Here is a 21,667-nt window from a genome sequence, read left to right on the forward strand (position 1 = left end):
ACGAAGACTTGGTCAGGGAACCTTCGAGTTTCAACAAGCCTCGTAAAATAAGCTTGTTTCTGCGTTCCTGCAGGACTCTTGGGCTGAATGCATGGCAGACAGAACAAAAGTCCTGCAGGTGCAGAGGGCCCAGGCATTAAACACAAGAAGTGTGACCGTCTGTCAGAGCCATCTTCTGACAGCACGAGTCACACTTCTTGAAGCCTGAAACCCTGGAATCCTTAGACATCCTGACAGGGATGACAAGTCACACACACACAAAAACAAACACCCACACTCAAACTTACTCAGTCTAGTCACACACGCACACACAAAGACTGAGACTATTTAGACTGACAAATAGAGAATTCTAAACTAAATCTAACTAAATTAAATTTAAGATTAAGCTAAGATTTAAACTAAAAATTAGCCCGAAGGCCTAGTAATCTACGGAGTGGGATAGGTAACGAGAAGTAGTTAGAAACAAACCCAAAAGGGAACTATCTAAGGTGGGGATACACTAGAGGGGTAAAGTGGATCTAATAGAAAAACTATTACTACCAAAGGGAAGGGGAAAAAAAAAAAAACCTTACCAGAAGAGATTTTTATAAATCTAACCTGAGAGCTGGCAAAAACGCAACCTCGCAGCTGAAGTGGCAAACGAGATCTAGGTAGTTAGCGCCTAGCATTGTGGGATACAGGGTAGCCTCGAGCCGGTAAAAATAGCTCTCGAGCTTTAGTACAGGCCGAGTCGGAGCCGAGGATCGGCTCCGAACCCATCCAGCAAGAATGAAGGCAAGATTGACAACTTAACATTATTCTTTTTCATTTACTTGCTTTCTATTAAAACTTGTTACTAGATGAAGCCAAGGGCCCCACTCCAGTCCACACAAGAATGAAAAATAAACACATTAATTTTATTTTTGTCATGCTGTTTTAATCCAGACTTTTCTTTTTTTTTTTTTTTTTTTTTTAATTACAGTGCCTACATTTCTTAAAACTGAAAAGAGAGAGAGAAGATGGGAGAATGAAAAAAAACACAGGAGCACCTGTTTATAATAGTATCCCCATTAAACTTAAAAATGACTGAAATAAGTTTATAGTGAGCAAAAAAAAAAACTGTAAAAAAATAGTACTCCATCCTCAACCCCTTTTTCCCGTTTTTGCACATGGGGTCAGGGTGTCACTTTCAACAGCAGCAATCATCTTGAGCACCACCAGATGGCTAGCCCTGCCGCAGTCGTTCATCTGTACCACTCACTCGCACACACACTTTTACCTATGGCCAGGTTTAGATCGTCTAATGCACTACTGCATGTCTTTGGAATGTGAGAGGAAACCAGAGCATCTGGAGGAAGCCCACATGACCACAGGGAGGGCATGCAGACTCCGCACAGAATGCACCCCAGCTGCGAATCGAAACAGAGAACCTCTTGCTACAAGGTGACAAAGCTAACTACTGCACTACCGCTGCCACCCAGCAATAGTAGCATTAAGAAATAATGTTTTACTTGCAGTTAACTTTCTCCCTCCTCTTCCCCTCCCCAAGTACTTTTCTGAACATTTAATGACATGAAGTAGGGCATATGCTTTAGATTCCCCCCCCCCCCCCCCAAGTCCAACAAAGTCCAATATTTCCAGATTTTCTTGTTTTGTCATACTTCACAAATATAATTATTGCTTTGTAATCCCACATTTGTCAATTTCCAGGTTACTGGTTTTATTCCTGTTCATCTCCAGCTCCCAAATCCTGTGTCCGCTTAACTTCCAATGCACTCCTCTAGTCAACTTTCATGCTCCTTTCCTTCTCTCCAACTTGAAACATTTGAAAAGGTTTCACTGGCACAGTTCTCTGTGGTCTGTATTACCAGAAGAACAAGAAGAAGAATTTCATTCTGTTTCACAGCTTACTTGGACAAACGTTAGTATTTCCTCCTTGACATGTACTTCATTAAAAATGATTTTGTCTGTCCAGGGAAGAATGTTTTGAAGATAGCTCGGTATAGTAGTTTGAATCTCACACCTGCTTCTCGACATTCCCTGAATCATCATCTCCTTTTGGCTTTTCCCGGTTAGGAGTCGCCACAGTGGATCACCTGTCCACTCATGATTGACAGTGGAGTTTTACGGTGTTGAGTTGCCATCCCGGCGCCCAACCTTCCACAGAAGGCACACACATGCACGCACTCAGACCTAGGGCCAATTTATAGTATCCAGTCCACGTACAGCATGTCTTTGGGATGTGGGAGGAAACCAGAGCACCCAGAGGAAACCCACGTGACTACAGGGTGGACATGCAGACTCCGCACAGAAGACACCCCAGCTGGGGATCAAACCGGAGAGCCTCTTGCTGTGAGGCAGCAACGTTAACCACTGCACCACCATGGCCACCCCTCGACATTCCCTGAATAGTGGAATAAATTTACTCCTCTTCTGCCTGGTGTACAATAAGTAATTATTCCCCAGAAACACTCTGCCGTCTCCTTCTTTTAGTACTTTGTCCCTGTGCTACAGTTTCAGGCCCAGCATCTTTATTTTTGTATCCATTCCAATTCATGTCCCTAGTTTTGCTAGAAAAAGAGATTGGATGTTGTCAGTTTTCATTCTGTCCTCAACTGATGGGTTTGGATTCGAGCCCTCAGATCCAACTCGGCTGTTGTAAAAGCTTGTGCCAACCTTGAACTCTCAAGCTTCTCCCTTACCCAGAATGCACCAACTCTTGTTACCTCAGATCTCGTTTACCATTTCCATTGAAAAGACGTAGTCCTTTGTTTTCTTGAGCTTGGGGTGATTTAAAACTTAATTTTTTATCTTTAATCTCTTATAAATCTCATAACAAAAGTTTTTTTTTGTTAGTTGGTTAGTTTTCTCCCTTACCTTTTTACATCAAAACCTCTGTTCTCTTTTTTTTTTTATTTTTATTTTTTTTACTGTTAGCAGTATTTCTTGTTAGTATCATTAGTAACTTCTTTCTCTCTCTGTCTCCTCTATGTTTTGTCATAGTCTTCAGTAACATTGTTGGTACTTTCTTCCATTTCTTTCCTTTTCTGCCGTAAAAAATAAATAACTATTTCTTCGTTTAAAGTTGTATTTGTGATTTACCATTGTGGTTGGTCTTTTTCTTTTGTGATGGCTGACAAGGAAAAGAGCCCTGCGGGGTTCAAAAGTATGGAAAATGAAGTCAGAAGATTCCTGTGTCTGACTTGTACACGTTGTGTGTTTTTTGCTTAGGCCCTCTACACATCCAGGAGAATTGCACAGTCTGCCATGCTTTTAACCCTAGAGCATTTGTAGATCGCAGAAATAAAATTATTCTAAAGTAACTTTTGCCTTCATCCTTTGACAAAGCTATATCCAGACCATCCAAGGAAAAACTCAAGAAAATATCTTTCACTTCTTGAAGCACCTCTTTGTATCCTCCAGGCCCTTGGAAAAATCCATAAAAAGAACATCTGACCCTATATTTTTTTTCAGATCCTATGAAGAAGAAACAAAAATATTGGATCCAGCCTCTTCTTCGGTTTTGTGTAAGTCCAAATTTAAGTCCTCTGATCCAATGCCTTCTCTGTATGCAAAGTCTCTGAAAAGCAAGGATTTGTCAGATCCAAAGACATTGGATCACATACCTACCCTGCTTAGAATAAGGTACTCCCCTTCAGTGGACCTGGTTCCATCTAGATTACCTTCTCCCTTTTTGGAAAGACCAAAGTCTCAATCAGCTCTATCCACCCAATCATCTAGGAGTCTCACTGAAGAAGATGTAAAGAGGCTAGTGAGAAAGATCCTCTCAGCGCAAAGTCAGCCTGCCCTTTTCTTGGCTCCTACCCCATCTGGTCAGGAAGCCCACACATCCACAACTCGTCCACTACCAATTCCTCCCTTGACTCCTATTCAGGTTTCAGATCCCTCAGAACCGAGTTGTCTGGCACCTTCTACTTCGAATCAGAGGATTTTTGTATCCCTTGATCTGAAACTTGCTCTGAGCTCTTCCGGACAGTCAGATTCAGAGAGTTCTCAGAGTCAGTTCTACCCTGTCAGGTCTGAGGTGCTGCATTCGACTTAGAAAGTTTCAGAGCCATCTCTGTATCTCGGAGTCTCGGCGATGGCCAGTTCAGGTCTGACTTCAGCCTTGGAGCAGTTTCCTCATCGCAGGACGGGACTACGGATCAGAGGCTTGGCCTCTCACATCTGGGTCTTTATCCTTCTCCAGGACGGTCTGCCTTTAGAGTTTTGGAGAGAGCTCTGTCTGTATATCACAGCCAGATGGTGCTTCCCCAATCAGGTCCTATGTCTACTTCTTTTCCACCGTTGCACCTTGAGTTTCAGCTGTCCTCTTTACAGGGGCAGCCAATAACAAAACCCCAGACTTTCCAGCAAGGTATTCCCTCCTCTTCTATTATCTCTCAGAGTATCCCACCGAGGAAGTCCCTAAGAACAGGGCATGAAAGAGGAAGCATATAGATTCCCCTGAATCTGTCACAGAGGACCGGTTTTGATGAGGTCATTGTTCCCCTCTACTTCGTCACTCATTAGACCCATTATAGAGTACAGCGCCCCTTTTGGAATGTACCTCACAAGACATCTGCAGCAGCTGGAAAGGCCACAGAAGTACCTCACAAAGAGGATTACTGGCCTCAAACAAATGCCCTACACTGACTGCTTCAAAAAACTCCAGCTTTACTCCGTAGCATATCGCCTACTCCGAGGTGATCTCTACCTAACATATAAAGCTATGTCAAATCCAGAGCTGTTGGACATGCTACACATAAAGAAATCCCAATCCCTCCAAGCTACATGCTCTAGGGACCTAAACCTTGTCACCACAATAAACAGGACACGCTGGAGGGATAGATTCCTGTCCCAGAGACTTCCTATACTCTGGAACAAGCTACCCATCTATGTCAAGCAAAGTTCTTCATTAGCACTCTTCTAGAAAAATCTTGATGCATGGATGGGAAATAAGAAATACACCCCGGGGATCACTTGTGTCTCTGCTGGGCAGTGGCACAGGAAAACAACTTTCTTGGGTGGCGTAAGCTATGGTACCTTGCTGGCTAGGCTTAGGTAGGCCCTTGGGCCGATAGCCTAGTACCTACCTATGAACCTATGAGGGTGCTGGTCCCCACGGTCACTTCCTGATGATGTCTCATTCAGAGATATCTTTGAGATCCTGAAACAGAGAGGTTGCTGGAAGCCCAGCAACCCTTCGGAGGAATCTTTGCTGCTGGAAGCTTTCGGTACCGGCCCATCTACTTCTTGGGTGATCCAGCCCTTTGATGAGCTCCTGGAGTTGGTCTCACAGCGGGCATGAATGGAACCTGACAACTTTGACCCCATTCCCAGGAAGCCAGATAAGATTATGCCCCCCCCCCCCAAGACCAAAACGTTTTGTTCAAAAGATCCCCCTGTTGATGCTATGGTCATGGCGGTGGCCACCAGAATGGAATTTGCTGGCAAAAGTACCTCCATTCATCCCCCTGGCGATGGACAGATTTGGGAAATATTTCTATGCTTCAGTGACCTTTGCCTTAAGGTCTCTGAACTATTTGGCACATTTTACTAGACTTCAGAGGGATCTGATTAAAGAACTTTGAGGTACCCTCACAGGAATCATGTCTGAAGAGGTGAAAGATTCTGTTACTTTTCAGCTGACGACCCTACAACTGATTTCCAACTCGTCCATGAGGTTTATTTCTAATGTGGCAGAAAGAACCGCAAGGGCAGTGGGTTCAGGAGTAGCCCTTAGGGGGCACGTGTGGGGTGTGTTTGTGTGATTTTGTGGAGACTTTTAAGTCTGCGTTCATCAATGCTTCTTTTGATGGCACCTCTTTTTGGCCCCAAAATAAAAGGTACGTTGTCCAGGTGTGAGAAGAATGGAAAGACCCTTTCTGTTGTGGGTGTACATTTCTCCAGCCCCCAAAGATTCTTTTTGAGGAATCATCAAGGTGGTGGAAATATGTGGTTCAAGAATTCTCAATGATCTTTCCATGACACTCTGAGGTTTTCTGCCAGAGGCAGAGGGGGAAGTACAAATGGTAGACGCTGCCCTTGCGGCAGATGAGGCCAGCAATGTCAAGGCTCCAAAGAATCTTTCTTTGGCAAACCCTTCCAGCACTCCTGAAAGGACCCAGAAACTTGCCTAAACACGAGAGACCTCCAAAACACAAGTATGCTGCACGTAGTACTTCCTCTGCAGAACGCAATACACACAGTAGCTCATGCACCAGTGGCTTACCTGTCAGGCCCATAAGGCTAAAAACTAAACCTAACATATTAGTTATAGGCGATTCCATCATGAGAGACATAGATGGCCCTCTCACCAGGCTGGATAAGGAAAAGATCACGGTCAGCTGTCTGTCAGGTGCCAGAATCCTCCATGTCACACATGCACTCAAGTCTCTCAACAGGTACTTTTATGACTCCATCATAGTCCATGTTCCTGTGAATGACTTGAGATGTACCTCTCTGAACTATATGAGGAGAGACATGACCGAGCTCTCTGACTGTATGGCTCGGGCAGGCATGATGTTCTTCATGTTTCACTGTTGCAGTCATCACACTTGGGTTATGTGCCTGCAGGTAGCCCTCAGTCGGCCCAAATACCAGTTACTTAGTATTGTGTTGGATGCTGTCGCTCCAGGACTGATATAAAAACAGGCAGCTGACGCCATTACATCAGTCTTTCTTGCCGAGGAGCCCGAAGCAGAAGCAGTTCGCAAGTGCCTGTCGGCCGCTACCTGAATTTTCATTTACAAATTGAATAATCCTGAGGTCTTCTAAAGCTAAGTACCCTGTTGGGGATCCTTTTTTCTTGTTCTAACTGATGTCAGAAAAAGTTAACAATTATCTTGCCTGTGGAAAGCAAATACCTCATAGAGATTTTCATTCTTACTGCGTCACCTGTTTAGGCCCAGACCACGATGTACCTCGCTGTCGGTTTTGTGCCTTGTTTAATGCCTGAACCATTCGTCATTGGGCTCTCCTTTTCACTAAATTCTTTCACTCTCGAGCTCCGTATTCTGAAATGGCTTCGGTAAGCCACCCAACTACCGATATTCCAAAAAAACATAAGGATAAAGATAGACCGCATAGGTCCAAAGCTGCCGACGACGCTTCCGTTAAGCTAGTCGCCAGTCCGCCGGTACTCAGTAAGGCACTTTCACAGCCCCCGATGCCAGCTTCAATGGATTCCCAGGCCTCGAGACCTATTCGGAGTCCGGTATGCCGCGAGACTCTTCTTTGACTATGGAACCTGCGGATAATTTATTGTGAAGTCCTCCAAGGCAAACTTTGAATCCAAGTTAGCTTCTTCAACAAAGGACAACCATAAGGTGTTGTTTAGTTACATCCATAACCTAAAAAGTAAGCCCAGATTTGCGCTGAACTGGTAGTACATATACTGAGCCGGTGGACACAGCTAACCTGTTAGCTGACAGGTTTGGTGAAAACTTCACTCCTCTGTTCCTGCCACACACACCTCATGACATCCCTACCACCTGTCCCCTACCTTGTATCTCTAAAGAGCAGATTGTAAATGCCCTCTCTAAGGCCAAAAACACGGCAACAGTGGGACCTGACAACATCCCAGGCTGCGTCCTACATGGGCTGAAACAAGAATTAACATCACCACTGGTACTCTCTTCAGTCCCAGCCGAATGGAAAACAGCCACCATTATCCCCTTGTACAAAGGTGGTGTTTCTAATGATCCTGGGAACTACAGACTTGTTCGCATAACATTCCTTAGCTGCAAGGCCGTGGAGAGAATCTTCATAGACCTTATCAACAAAAGTATAGGTAATGTCCAAACACTATCCAGTTTGGATTTATCAAGGGGAGATATGCCTGTTAAACATGGTGGACTTCTTCGAGACAGTCACTCGGGCCCTGGACAAGGGGAAGTCTGTGCATACAGCCTGTCTAGACTTAGCCAAGGCATTTGACACTATCCGTCACTCAGGTATCTTCCAGCTAGATATCAACCCTTATATCATAAGGTGGGTTGTGAACTGGTTCGCTAATGGAACCCATACAGTCAGTATAAGGAAATCCTCCTCAAACAAGTAATCAGTGGCATTCCACAGGTATTGGTCCTGGGACCTCTGTTTCTCCAAAGTACAGGCTACAACCAAGGGACTGTGGTTGACAAAGTTTGCTTACGACTGCAAACTGTGTGCCGTCATAGAATCTCCAAATGATGTCAGCATCCTTCAAGAAGGTCTTATGCAAGTAAATGACTGGTGCCAAAGTCATGGCCTCACACTCAATGCAAAAAAATGCATCATCATCCCTTTCAGTAAGAGTGATGTTCCTGCAGATTACCACATCAATGGCAATACCTTAAGTCCACACTCAGTGGTGACAGATCTGGGCACTCGGGTTGACAGCAACCTTGCCTTTGATCACCATGTTTCCACAGTAGTAAGAAGGGCATTCTATATGGCTCATCTCAAAAGTAAGGGCATTGCCTCGAGAAAAGTAGAAGTTATCACCTTCCTCTACTCTTCACTTATTAGGCCAATAATTGAGTACAACGGCCCTTTTGTTATGTGCCTTTCAAAGCACCTGCAGCAATTGGAGAGACCATAAAGGTTCCTCACAAGGAAAATTCAAGGTCTTTAGCAGCTGTCCTATGTGGATCGGCTGAAATCACTGTTACTTCATTTTGTTTCATACAGACTACTCAGAGGCGATCTCTGCTTGTATATAAGGCAATCTCTGACCCTGCTTTTTTGGAAATGCTGCACATCCGTAAGTCAAATGGTACATGGGTTACTCGCTGTAAGGACCTAATCCTAGTATGTGACATCAATGTCACCTGCTGGAGGGGAAGATTTGTCTCCCAGAGGATGCCACATCTTTGGAATTGACTCCCATTTCACGTCAAACAAAACACCTCATTTGCCCTCTTCAAATGTAGTCTGGACAATTAGATGGGTAACCATAAATTCACCCCAGGGGTTCCACCTGGGTCCCTCTTGGGCAAGGGCAGTAGGTGCTGATTGTGGCAATAAGGGTGAATTTGGCTAAGTTTGTAAGGGCCCTCGGGCCATTAACCTAGTAACTTCTTATGATCCTGTGATTGTCCCCCTGTGGAGACAATTGGAGATCATTTGTCCCTTCACCGGAGAGCCTGGCTAGAAATAAAAGATACTTGGATGCAGAGGACTGTATCCAGAGGGTATATAATTGCATTGTCCCTTCTTCCTCTAAATTCCAGGAAAATCTCTGATGTTCCACCCAGTCAAAGGGAACATGCAGCCATTCAGATACAAACTCTGGCAAACAAAAAAGCCATCAAAGAGGTCACCACAGACCAGAATGAAAACGAAACTTACTCAAGATTCTTTTTAGTACCAAAGAAAACAGAGGACTGGAGACCAAGTCTGGATCTCAGCAATCCAAACAGCTTTGTTCGGAAAATAGAGTTCCAGATGGTCACGGTTGAGTTCATTCTTCTGTTTTTGGAAAAGGAAGACTAGATCTACTCAGTAGATCTCCAGGATGCATACTATCATATAGAAATGTACAGATGATCCAGGAAATTCTTTATGCCTTGGGTGGGAGCCAGTCATTACCAGTTCAGAGCACTGCCCTTTGGTCTCACCACAGCCCCCAGGGTGTTCAACAAATGCATGGCAGTGGTAGCAGCTCACTTGAGACTGCACTGATTCCCGATATTTCCTTACTTAGGTGACTGATCTTATCTCTGCCCCAACCAGGCAGCAAACCACTATAGCAAGAGAAGAGGTAATGCATACTTGTGCATGGTTAGGCATAACCAGAAATTTAGAAAAATCACATCTTCATCCAACTCAAACTATAGAGTTCATAGGAGCACTACTCGACACAACATCAACAATAGCCTCCCTTCCACTCTCTAGAATTCAAACTTTAAGATTACAAGTCAACAAGATACTTTGCAGTACCACAGTCCCAGCTTGTCTGGTCCTACAGGCACTAGGTTCAATGGTGGCAGCAATAACCCTTGTTCCTCTGGCCAGATTCCACATGAGGATTCTTCAGTGGATGCTGACATCTCAATGGTCGATACTTGCTACCCTCATCCTCTTCAATGCAAATCATCAACTCATGCAAGAAAGATCTGAGGTGGTGGACCCAGCCAGAACAACTGCCACAGGGCCATTTATTTGTCCCTTCTCAACCCAAGGCCATAGTGACCACAGATACTTCCTAACTAGGGTGGGGTGTGGGAGGTATTATCTGGGAAAGACAAACCAAGGCATGTGGTCTCCTGAAGAGGCACAGTGACATATAAACGTTCTGCAGTTAAGAGCAGTGCTTTTAGCATTGCAAGCCTTTCAGGAAGCTCTCCCATCTGGAATGATTGCAGTGCAGACAGTATGTCAGTGGTTTGGTACATCAACAAACAAGTAGGAGCCAAATCACACCCCCTATGTTGAGAAGCACTATGGGTGTGGCAATGAACAGCGTCTTCCAGCCTCTTTCTCTTAGCAACACACATTCCAGGGAAGTCCAACGTGCTAGCAGACAAAGTGAGCAGGTGCGTTCTGTTACTTCAAGAATGGTCCCTCAACCAGAAAATAGTGGAAATGATCTTCCACAAGTGGGGCCAGCCTTGCTGCGATCTGTTTGAATCTCCACTAAAGAAAAAGTGCAGCAGCTACTTTGCCCTCATCCCCCCACAGCGGGAGTCACTGAGGGATACTCTTCTACATTATTGACCCCTAGGTAACTGTACGCATATCCCCCCCCAATCCTTCTTATACCAAAATTCCTTCAGAAGGCTGCCAAGCTGAAGAGCAAGGTCATTCTCATTGCACCCTTTTGGCCTCGACAAATTTGGTTCTCCTCCTTTTCTTTTGGCCTGATTTGATCCATCAACCCTGGATTTTTAATCCAACTCCAGACCTGCTGTCTCACCCGACAGACATGACATCATCTTCCAAATCGCAAGCTGTTTCTCCACTATCAGTAGGAGCCAGACAACCTATGCTCTCTTCCTGTTTGTCAGATTCTATTATCTTCACTGAGACCATCTACAAGGAAAGTTGATGCTAGCAAATGGAAAATTCTGTACATGGAGTACTTCAGAATAATGTAGAACCCTTTTTCTGCTCCAATTCACACGATCCTAAAATTCTTGTCATTACTTTTTATTCAAGGGGACACTTTTTCCATAATAAAGGTCCAATTAGCAGCAATTTCCAATTTCCATGTTGACCTCAATGGCTCTTCCCTTGCTTCCCATAAACTTTGTAAGGCCTTTCTATGAGGAACACTGTGAAAGATCCTACTCCTTCATGGGACTTAACATTGGTACTTCAAGCTTTGTTTCTTCTGCCCTTCGAACTGGCACATATTTATGATCTAAAATTTGTCTTAGAATACTGTGTTTCTGGTGGCCATTACCTCTGCCAGACGGATTTCAGAAATTCAGGCCCTGTCAGTAAAACCTCCATACCTAATTTTTCAAAAGTAATACTGGATTCCAACATTGATCAATCTGTCAGTCTACCAGTTTTCTTCCCAATTTATACAAACAAAGACGAATATTTGTTGCATTCACTGGGTGTGCATAGGCAGTTGTTTTTTCTGTTTACACAGAACAAAAGACTTCAGTAATTCAGATCAATTATTTGTTTGCTTTGCTTGAAGGAAATTGGGCAAGCCAGTGACTACAGTTTCCCTAGCTAAATGGCTTACTAATTGCATTTCCTTCATGTACGATAAATTGGAATTTGCCTTTAACTAAGTAATTGCATGCTCACTCTACAAGATCAATAGCAGCTTCCTCATCCTTTCATTCAAGAGTCTCCATGGATGACATTTGTGCAGCTGCAACTTGAGCTTCACCTCACACATTCATCTCTCATTACAAACTGGATTTAGTTTCTAGAAGTAGGGCATCATTTGATTCGATGGTGCTTAGGGATGTCCTTCCTTGAGGCCACCCTGGGATTCAAGTAGCTGGGGAACTCTTATCGCATCAGTTGCGGACGGAATGCAAATTGGCAATATCAGATAAAGAAGTTATGTACCTACCCTAATGTTCCATCTGTGTTGATTATTTTCATTCTTACTCAACTCCTTACCTGCCAACACCCAACCGATGATGTCCTTCAAGGATGCATCTGCATTCCTTACAAATGGGTTGTCCTGTCGTCAGGCAGCCCTTCGGTCGGCCGGATTCCAAAGTCTGGGTCTGGCCTCGGCTGGTGTCGCACTTCACCCGACGTCATAGCTGCAGTTCTTCGGGTATAAAGGCATCAGCCGACGCCATTTTCCTCAGTCTTTCTTGCCGCGTGGCGCCCGAAGCAGAAGCTGTTCGCAAGTGCCGGTCGGTCAGATCCAGAGATTACTACTACCGAATACTACTTCAAAGACTTCTAAAGCTAAGTACCCGTTGGGGACTCTTTCTTGCCTCAGCCGATGTCAGAAAAAGTGAATAACTGTTTAACTTGTGGGAAACAAATACCTCATAAAGATTTCCACTCTTACTGCTTACCTTGTTTAGGCCCAGACCACGACGTAGCAGCTTGTTTAGCCTGTGCTTCTTTCAACCGACGGACGCTTAGACGTCGGTCGGAGTTTGCTGAACAGTTTTTCGGCTCAGATTTTGCGTACATAATGCCGTCGGATCCTCCGACTTCACAAGTTGTTAAGAAACGAAAGTAAAGGACCGACACTCGCGGTCCGCGGTTTCGGCCGAAACCGCGGTTAAGCAAACCGCGAGTGTCTCGGTTTCGGCCGAAACCGAGCAAACAGTTCAATCTTCAGCCGAATCCATGACTACTACTGAGGCCCCTTCTAACCTGGTTGAATCGGCCTCTGAAATACAACCTGCTACTGTGGTTTCACAAGAATTATCGGACACCATCCCTTTGGATGTTTCAACCCCTGCACGTGGTGCTGCTAGGCCGCCTGCAGCCATGTCCATAAAGGCCTTTGCCAGGGCTAAAGCAGCCAAAACTTCTAAGTCTGTGCCTGTTAAGCCCCCCTCTCACAGGCCCAGTTCCAGTTCCCAAATGCTCACTCTGGCAGAGGATCTCATCTCTTTAATAAGGGGATCCCAACCTCATCCAGACAGGGCCTCTCAACCTCCTCCAGAAAAGAGACCTAGAGCAGAGCCCCCTGTGCCAGTGTCCTCAGATGATTCTTCTGATGATACAGACAATACAGACCATCCAGAGGCTCCTTTTTCTCCTTATGAAGACTCCGATGCTGAGGAATCGATTCCTTCTGCCTCTCCACCAGAGGAATTTTCCTTTGGGAAACCTTACATGCCATGAGAGAGCAATTCCAATGGCAGGGGCAAGATTTCTCAGATTCAAGGAAAAGGCTTAGGACTTTTTTGCATTTACCACAACATAGGCCTTTAGCTATACCTCCAGTTCTTCCTGTTGTAGATGATGCATTTAATGATGCTTGCACTGCTCCTGATACTTTGCCTCCAGCCCCTGCTAAGCCCAATAGGTTCTACAGGGTCCCGGACACACATCATCATTTATACAAGGCTCCTTTTGCAGATCCCGAGACTATCTCCCAGGGGCCTAAGGCAGTAGCTTCTACCTCAGTTAAAAACCCTCTCCCCTCTGAAAGGGAATCCAGGTCCTTAGAGAGATGGGGTAAAAAAGTATACACCTCTGCTACTCTCTCAGCTAGGGCATTGAACTGCCAGTTTCATATGATCCAATACCAGGAGTTTATGCTTGATCAGTTAACTAAGAAACTGTCCTCTGATGATTCTTTAGATAAGAAATATGTTCTAGAAATGGTGCATAACATTCAGCAGGTTAGTAACCATTCTTTAAAATGTGGCTATGATGCACTGGAGGCTTCCTTTAGATCAGCCATGACTGGCACAGTTATAAGAAGGCATGCATGGTTGAAAGAACAGGTCTTGCCGGATCATGTTAAAGCAAAACTATTAGATGCTCCTATGGATAAGGTCAGTTTATTTGGCTCTCCTGCTCAGCAGGTACTGAAGAAAATGGAAGAGAAGGCAAAATCTGTACAAACAGTGAAAGATTTCTTACAGGTTCAGCCTCCAAGGTTTAGCAGGAACTGGCCTTCCAAAATTGGTCCTTTCCAGACTCCTCTAAAACACAGAGAGGCAGGAATAGGCGTTCAAGAGGCAGAAATCAATCCAGAGGAGGTGCCTACAGGGGACGCCAGTGGCAAGGTAACAACCAGCGAGGCACAGACACAACTACTGCCACTGCAACAGGACAATCACAGTGACTTGGCTCTGGCACCGCCTACCAGGGAACAAATAGCAGCACCCTTAGGCGGAAAGTTAGCCTTATTTTCAAAAACTGGCACTACATCACAAGAGACAAGTGGATTTTGCAAACTATAGACCAAGGCTACAGGTTTCATTTCCATACTTTACCAGGAAAAAGAGGAATGCCAAACCTACCACCAAATCAAAAGACAGAAGCTCTAAAACAAATAGCTCAATTAGCAAAGATGAGAGCTGTGGAAAGGGTACCACCTATGGAACAAGGAAAGGGATTTTACTCCAGACTATTCCTGGTACCAAGAAAAGAGAAAAATTGGAGGCCTATTCTCGACCTGTCCGCTTTAAACACATTCATCATTGTTCCAAAATTCAAAATGCTGACCCTACAGCAACTTCTTCCCATGCTGGGCAAGGAGTATTGGCTGGTGACTCTAGATCTCAAGGAGGCATACCTGCATGTCCCCATACGACCAAATTGCAGAAGATACCTCAGATTTCTTGCAGGATCAGAGCATTATCAATTCTCAGCATTGCCCTTTGGCTTCTCGACTGCCCAGAGTGTTCACGAAATGCCTGGCATCAGTAATCGCTCACTGCAGGCTTCAGGGAATCCAAATATACCCATACCTGGACGACTGCCTGATACAAGCGGACAACAAAAACAAGCTAACAGAAGACTTACAAAGAGTCATTTGCTTACTGCAAGCCCTGGGATATACAGTCAATATAAAAAAATCAAGACTGATACCATCCCAAAGAATAACCTTCTTAGGTGCAGAATTGGACACAGTAAAACAGATGGCATTCCTAACTGCAGAAAAACAAGAACAACTTCCTCTCTACTTCTTGGCATTAACAAAGCAGAACAAACTAACAGCAAGGAAAGTACTGCAGGTCTTGGGCTTCATGGCATCCTGCGTAATCCTGGTCCCTCATGCCAGACTGCATATGAGAAAGCTACAGTGGTACCTGAAGAATTTATGGTCTCAACACAGGCACAGCCTAGAAACCAAATACCACTAATCCCATGCCTAAAACAAGAGTTCCTATGGTGGGCTCAGGCATGCCAGTCAAACCCAGGTTTGCCCTTCCACAGCATTCAACCAAGCCAAACCATCACAACGGACGCCTCAGACCTCGGTTGGGGGGCCCACATGCTGGACAAGTGCATACAAGGCTTATGGACTCCAGAACAGCTGCACCTGCACATAAACCAAAAGGAAATGCTGGCAGTAAAACTAGCAATCCAGAATTTCAGACCATTCCTCCAAGAAGGGCAGTTGATGATAAGGACAGACAACACCACAGTCATGTGGTACATCAACAAACAGGGAGGCACTCATTCATACCCTCTATGCCGCATGGCACTGGACCTATGGAATATGGCTCTGAGCTACAACATTCAGTTACAAGCAATTTTTGTACCGGAAAAGAAAACATCCTAGCAGACATATTAAGCAGAACTACCTCGGATGCTCACGAATGGATGCTACACCCGGACATCTTCAAGGTCATCACAAGGAAATGGGGACTGCCACAAACAGACCTATTCGCATCCCCACTCAATCACCAGCTCAAGAAATTCTGCACAAGGACGTACCACCCACTTGCTTGGAAGGTGGACTCTCTATCCTTCAGTTGGAAAGGCCTGATAGCATATGCATTCCCACCTCTTCCTTTGATGCACAAGGTGCTATTGAAAATCAAAGAGGAACGTCCAAGGATCATTCTGATAGCTCCAGACTGGCCAAGACAACATTGGTACCCATTACTGAGGAGCATGTCTCGGGGGAAAATGTGGACACTACCCCTGATTCCTTTGCTCTTAACTCAGAGCGGCTACAACACCCTGCATCCAAACCTGAAAACTCTGCAGCTGACTGCCTGGAACATTACATAAGAGCAACTAAACCAGATTTATCCCAAAGGGTTAAAGACATTATCCTTGAGGCCCGCAGACCCTCAACAAGAAGGAACTATGCAGGAAAATGGAAAAGGTTTCTCATTTGGAGTACTGAAAGGGGAAAAGATGTGTCAAAGGTAGACATTGCCAACATCCTGGAGTATTTGGCAGAGCTTTTCCATACAGGCCTGTCCTATTCCTCCATCAAGATACATGCATCAGCTATTTCTGCAGAATACAGCTTGATCCCCTGTCTTCTCATCCTCTACTCAGGCAGTTTCTGAGAGGAATTAAAATGTAAAACCTCCTAGGAAACCACCATTGCCAGCATGGGACTTGAACTTTGTGCTAGAAAAATTGACACTCCCTTTCGAACCAGCAGCAACAGCAGATCTTCAACACCTATCCTGGAAAACTGCTTTTCTGCTGGCAATTACCTCAGCAAGAAGGGTTTCTGAGCTACAGGCTTTAATGGCAGTACAACCCTTCCTAATCTTCCATCAAGATAGAGTGTCCATGAGAACAAATCCTACATTTATGCCTAAGGTGGTATCCAGAGTGTCTTTAAACCAGGCTATCCACCTACCTACCTTCTTCCCCAATCCACAGAACAGGGGGGAAAGACTGCTGCATACTTTGGATGTACATAGACAGTTGTGCTACTACCTGGACAGAACCAAGGGCAATAGAAAAACTGACCAGCTTCTGGTAGCATATGCAACAGGAAGGGAAGGAAAAGCAATTTCAAAACAGACAATCTCCAAGTGGATAGGAAATTGCATCAGATTCTGTTACTCCTACCATGGAAAGCAAACTCCACAGAACATAAGGCCTCATTCTACAAGGGCTACAGCCACTACCACAGCTTTCTTACGAGGAGTGGCTACCAAGGACATTATAGAGGCTGCTACTTGGACCTCCGTGCATACATTTGCCAAGCATTATAACTTACCTTTATACTCTAGATCCCGAGCAGGGTTTGCCACTGCTGTTTTGCAAGGGATCCTAACTACACCATAATTTATTCTTCCTCCTCCCTAGTTTGGCTATGGTATTCTACCCATTTGTAAGGACTGCAGATGCATCCTTGAAGGACATAGTACAGTTTTGTACCTACCATAAATGTAGATGTCCGAACAGGAATGCATCTGCAGTCAGGATTACCCACCCTCCTTCCCTCTGTGGTATTCCTAGGGTATTTGCCCATCTAATAGCTAGCTGGGGGGGGATCTCTTATGGTGTATTTGTTTGTATATATGTACATACATGCTTATTTTTTGTGTTTGCCTTCTACTATTTGGAAACATTGGCATTTATCCAAAATTTAGCTATCCAAGAGGGCAACTGGCATCTGGGGCAAGAAACACTGAGGAAAATGGCGTCGGCTGATGCCTTTATACCCGAAGAACTGCAGCTATGACGTCGGGTGAAGTGCGACACCAGCCGAGGCCAGACCCAGACTTTGGAATCCGGCCGACGACAGGACAACCCATTTGTAAGGACTGCAGATGCATTCCTGTTCGGACATCTACATTTATGGTAGGTACAAAACTGTACTTTTTCTGGAAGAGCGAGTGGATATAGCAAGTGTTTGAGGTCTTCCTCTTGCATTCTGTGGCTGCAGATATAGCTTTCTTCGACCCTTTTCTGCTATAATACTGGTTAAGATTTTTTCCATAAGAGTTAAGTGTCTAGTCTTTTCTTATAGTCTGCAAACAAGATCTGAGGTAATAAGGATTGGTGCATTCTGAGTAAGGAGAAGCTTGAGAGTTCAAAGTTGCCACGAGCTTTTACAACAGCCGAGTCGGATCTGACTCCATCAGTTGAGGAAGAATGAAAATGGACAGCACAGATGGAACATTATGGTAAGTGCATAACTTGTTTTTCATTTGATTGCTCAATCCAGTTCTGGCAAGTCTAGGTGTCTCCACCCCCATTCCCTCTCAGTCAGTAACCACAGATTGCTCAAGCTTTGCATGGGGGTGGTTCCTCAAGGACTCGAGGCCCAGGGGATTTGCGAGCCACGTTTCAAAAACAAGCACGTAAATCTAAAGGCGATGATGACTTGAATAAATGTTTTGTGGCAGTAAATCAGCCTCGGAGTTAAGGACCTCTGTTAGTGATAACAAACACCACCAGAGTTTTGGATAAGTCTTTCTTTTTTGCTCATGTTGCTATCAGCTTAAGTCGGCTATCTGCATATTTTGGTCAGGTTTCTTTTTTCAAGTTATTATCTGTCTTTACAAAAAAAATGCTGCTGTTCTCCCTCTCTCAGTCAATTAGGCCGTGCCCTAATCTTCCCTATTGACTTCACTTCTTATATTAGCATTTTCAGATACATAAGCAGATGGGGGGGATCCTACCCTTTTGAATATTAGGGGTTTAAAAATACAACACAGCTTAACTCTACAGAAAGCATACATCTCATCATTGCAGAACACACTTGCAGCCTTTCTGACCAGATAAATGATAGAGCTTCATGAATGGAAGCTACTACCAGATGTTTTCCTGGAGATTAACCACCTGTGGGACCTGCATGAATAGATGTCTTTGCCTCCTGTTACAATGGACAACTATTACAGTTCTGTTCCAGGACACGATGCAGAAAGGCCTAGAAAACAGATGTGTTGCCTTTCCATTGGAAAGGAATGTTCTATGTTTTCCCCCTTTTAGTACCCATAGTCTTTCTAAAGCTCAAGAAGGGTTTGCTAAAGATGGTACTGATGACTCCCTTTTAGGCCAGACAACATTGGATGTCCTTCATGGATGCATCTGCAGTCATAACAACTGGGTTGTCCTGTCGTCAGGCAGCCCTTCAGTCGGCCGGATTCCAAAGTCCGGGTCCGGCTTCGGCTGATGTCGCACTTCACCCGACGTCATCTCTGTTGGCCTTCGGGTATATAAGCATCAGCCGACGCCATTTTCTCCAGTCTTTCTTGCCGCGTGGCGCCCGAAGCAGAAGCTGTTCGCAAGTGCCGGTCGGTCGGATCCAGAGAACTGCCTCATACGATGGACTTGCTGATGTAGGGCAAGGGATCCTTGATTCATCTTAAGATTCTAAATCCCAAGCTGACTGTATGGATGATAGGCTCTTGATCCCCTTTAATTACCTTTTTTTTCCTGAGAACTTGCAACAGGTGTTGAAAGACACAGTGAAAACTGGTATTAGAGAATTATACTTAGTCAAATTGAAACAATTTTCTAGTTGGCACTGTGAAAGAAGACATGACACATCCCAAGTTGGAGCACCACTGATTCTCCAGTACTTGTGTAAATTGCTCAATTGTGGCCTTGCATACACTTCAGTTAAGGTTTACCTATGTGACCTTTATGCCTGTCTGTCACTGGATCCTTCTTCCCTCTTTATTTCAAGTTAAATAATTTTTAAAGGGGGTTTTACATATTAGGTCATATAGAAAAGGTGGAAACTTCTTGAGACCTGAGCTTTGTTCTGGAGAAGTTAGCACTATCTCCTTTTGAACCTGCAGTCAGCTGTTCCCTAAAATTTCTTACTTGGAAGATTGCCATACTTGTTGATCTGACTTCTGCTAGACGGGTCTCTGAATTACAGGCCCTTGTGTTTATTGAGCCTTTTGATCTTTCACTAGGACTCTGAGAGCCTTAACCCCTCCTTTATACCTAAGATTGCCTTTGAATTTAACCTTAACCAGAATGTCCCTGTTTTTATTCTGATCCCAAGAAAATTAGAGATAAAATTCTTCATACACTGGATATCCATAGACAACTTAGATATTATTTGGACAAAACTGTGGATTTTGGAAAAATCTAATCAACTATTTGTGTCTTACTATTGCAAGAAAAAAAGGTCAGCTAGAATATAAAAAATAATTTCTAGATGTCTTATCACTGGCCATTTAATTTTGCTATAAAGTAACCATAAAAAAATCCCCTTCAGAATATTAAAGCTCATTCTATACAGTAGTGGCCAGTTCTGAAGCTTTTTGGAAAGAAGTGTTTTCTAAATCCATTGCAGAAGTAGCTACTTCATCCAGTTTTCATACCTTCACTAAAAATAATGTTTGATTTTGTTTCAAGAGCCAGAGCTGGTTTTGCAAAGACCATTTCTCAGGGAATCTTAGATTCTTTTTTTTTTCCATCTACCCTTTCCTACTGAGCTGTGGCAATCATCCCATTTATTGGTTACTGTAACAGTGATCTACTAAAGAAACAAGGTACAGTTGTATAAGATTATTTACTGTAACAGTAGATGTTTGAGTAGATCAATACTGCAGTGCTAGCACTCCCTATCCACCTTTATTTACACTTTCCCTGGTTGGGGTAGGTTATTCTTTTACTTTTGCTCTTCTGACATGATTCTTGGCTTCATCATCCTTATTTAGGTCAAGACAGCTCTGGGTCTGGTGTGAATATCCATCCCTCATGTACTAGCAGTTTTTTAATGCTGAGGAAGGAGCCTGAAGTTTTGTGAACTGGCTTGGAAGCCCAAATATCCTTGGAATCCATTCCATTTAGTAATTTCTACTCCCAACTGTAATCTATTAGAATATGTGCTGTGATGGTCTGTTAGAATATCTACTATTGTGATAAGTAAACTTGCACAACTGTACTTTTTGTCCAGCATTTCTGCATAAGTATTTTAGCCAACAAATCTTAATTTTGATGATAACATAGAACAGTGAAAAGAAGGAACCCCACTGTGTACATAAGTTGAATATGCTTGTAGTTCTTTTGTTGAGTTTTTCTCTGAAGTTGTCTTCACTTCTAGAAAAAGTCCTTTATGTAGGTCCATTTGAGAATTTTAAATATGTATTCTGACATTTAAATAACTAGATGCATGAAATATATTCTCTGATCTATGGATGAAATAGCATATTTGGCTACTTTTCTACCGGAAAGGCAGTGTATAAGGTGAGACGCACTGATGCTGAAGACAGAAACAAATCAAGTAGTTAATCTTTAATGGCATTTCAACACAGCTCACAGTTACAGTATCCACTTGGTTAGAGTACCACTGTGGAGGAAAACAACGCATTGTATATACTTCAGACAGATCTCTCTCTATTTTTTTTTCCAAAACCTTTTGTAAAATACACAGCAGTTGGGGTAGGTGAGCACAGATGTCTTCATCAAGGATGAGACATTAAACCAAGATCCCATCTTCTTGAGTTGGTGGTAGTTCAGGTGTATGTAAACAACCCCACAGCACTTGTTGAAAAGAGTAGGGAAAGTCCAAAGTGTCCTGGCCATCTTTCCCTTAGTAGTATAAATATTGTGGGGTTTCCCCTGAAAAGAGGTTCCTAGTCTAGTGAGACTCACCCAATCGACGAAGGATAAATAAAAAAATATATAAAGAAATTGTGCACTTCCTGCATTAACAGTGTAGTACAGTTACCTCTGGGAATGGAGGACCATTTATAGGGTAAAAGAGAAAAGCCAAACTCCCTATATTGGCACAGTCTTGAAAACTGCGGAATAGCATGTAATTCACTGTATATGACATTATCTAAAAGAAGAACATGCTTTAAGACTGTATGCATTCTGAGACATTTAATGTAACTGGGTGATATTTTGATATTTG

General features: G+C 43.8%; 1 protein-coding gene across 1 annotated transcript in view; it reads left to right on the top strand.

Moving 5' to 3' along the window:
- TAFAZZIN (tafazzin, phospholipid-lysophospholipid transacylase) overlaps positions 1–21,667 on the top strand; it is a 1,078,486-nt gene that overhangs the window by 920,245 nt on the left and 136,574 nt on the right. The gene's annotated exons all lie outside the window — the stretch shown is intronic.

The sequence above is a fragment of the Protopterus annectens genome, chromosome 8.part0 (genome assembly GCF_019279795.1).
Source record: "Protopterus annectens isolate FY-2018-M chromosome 8.part0, PAN1.0, whole genome shotgun sequence".
Taxonomy (NCBI): domain Eukaryota; kingdom Metazoa; phylum Chordata; order Ceratodontiformes; family Protopteridae; genus Protopterus; species Protopterus annectens.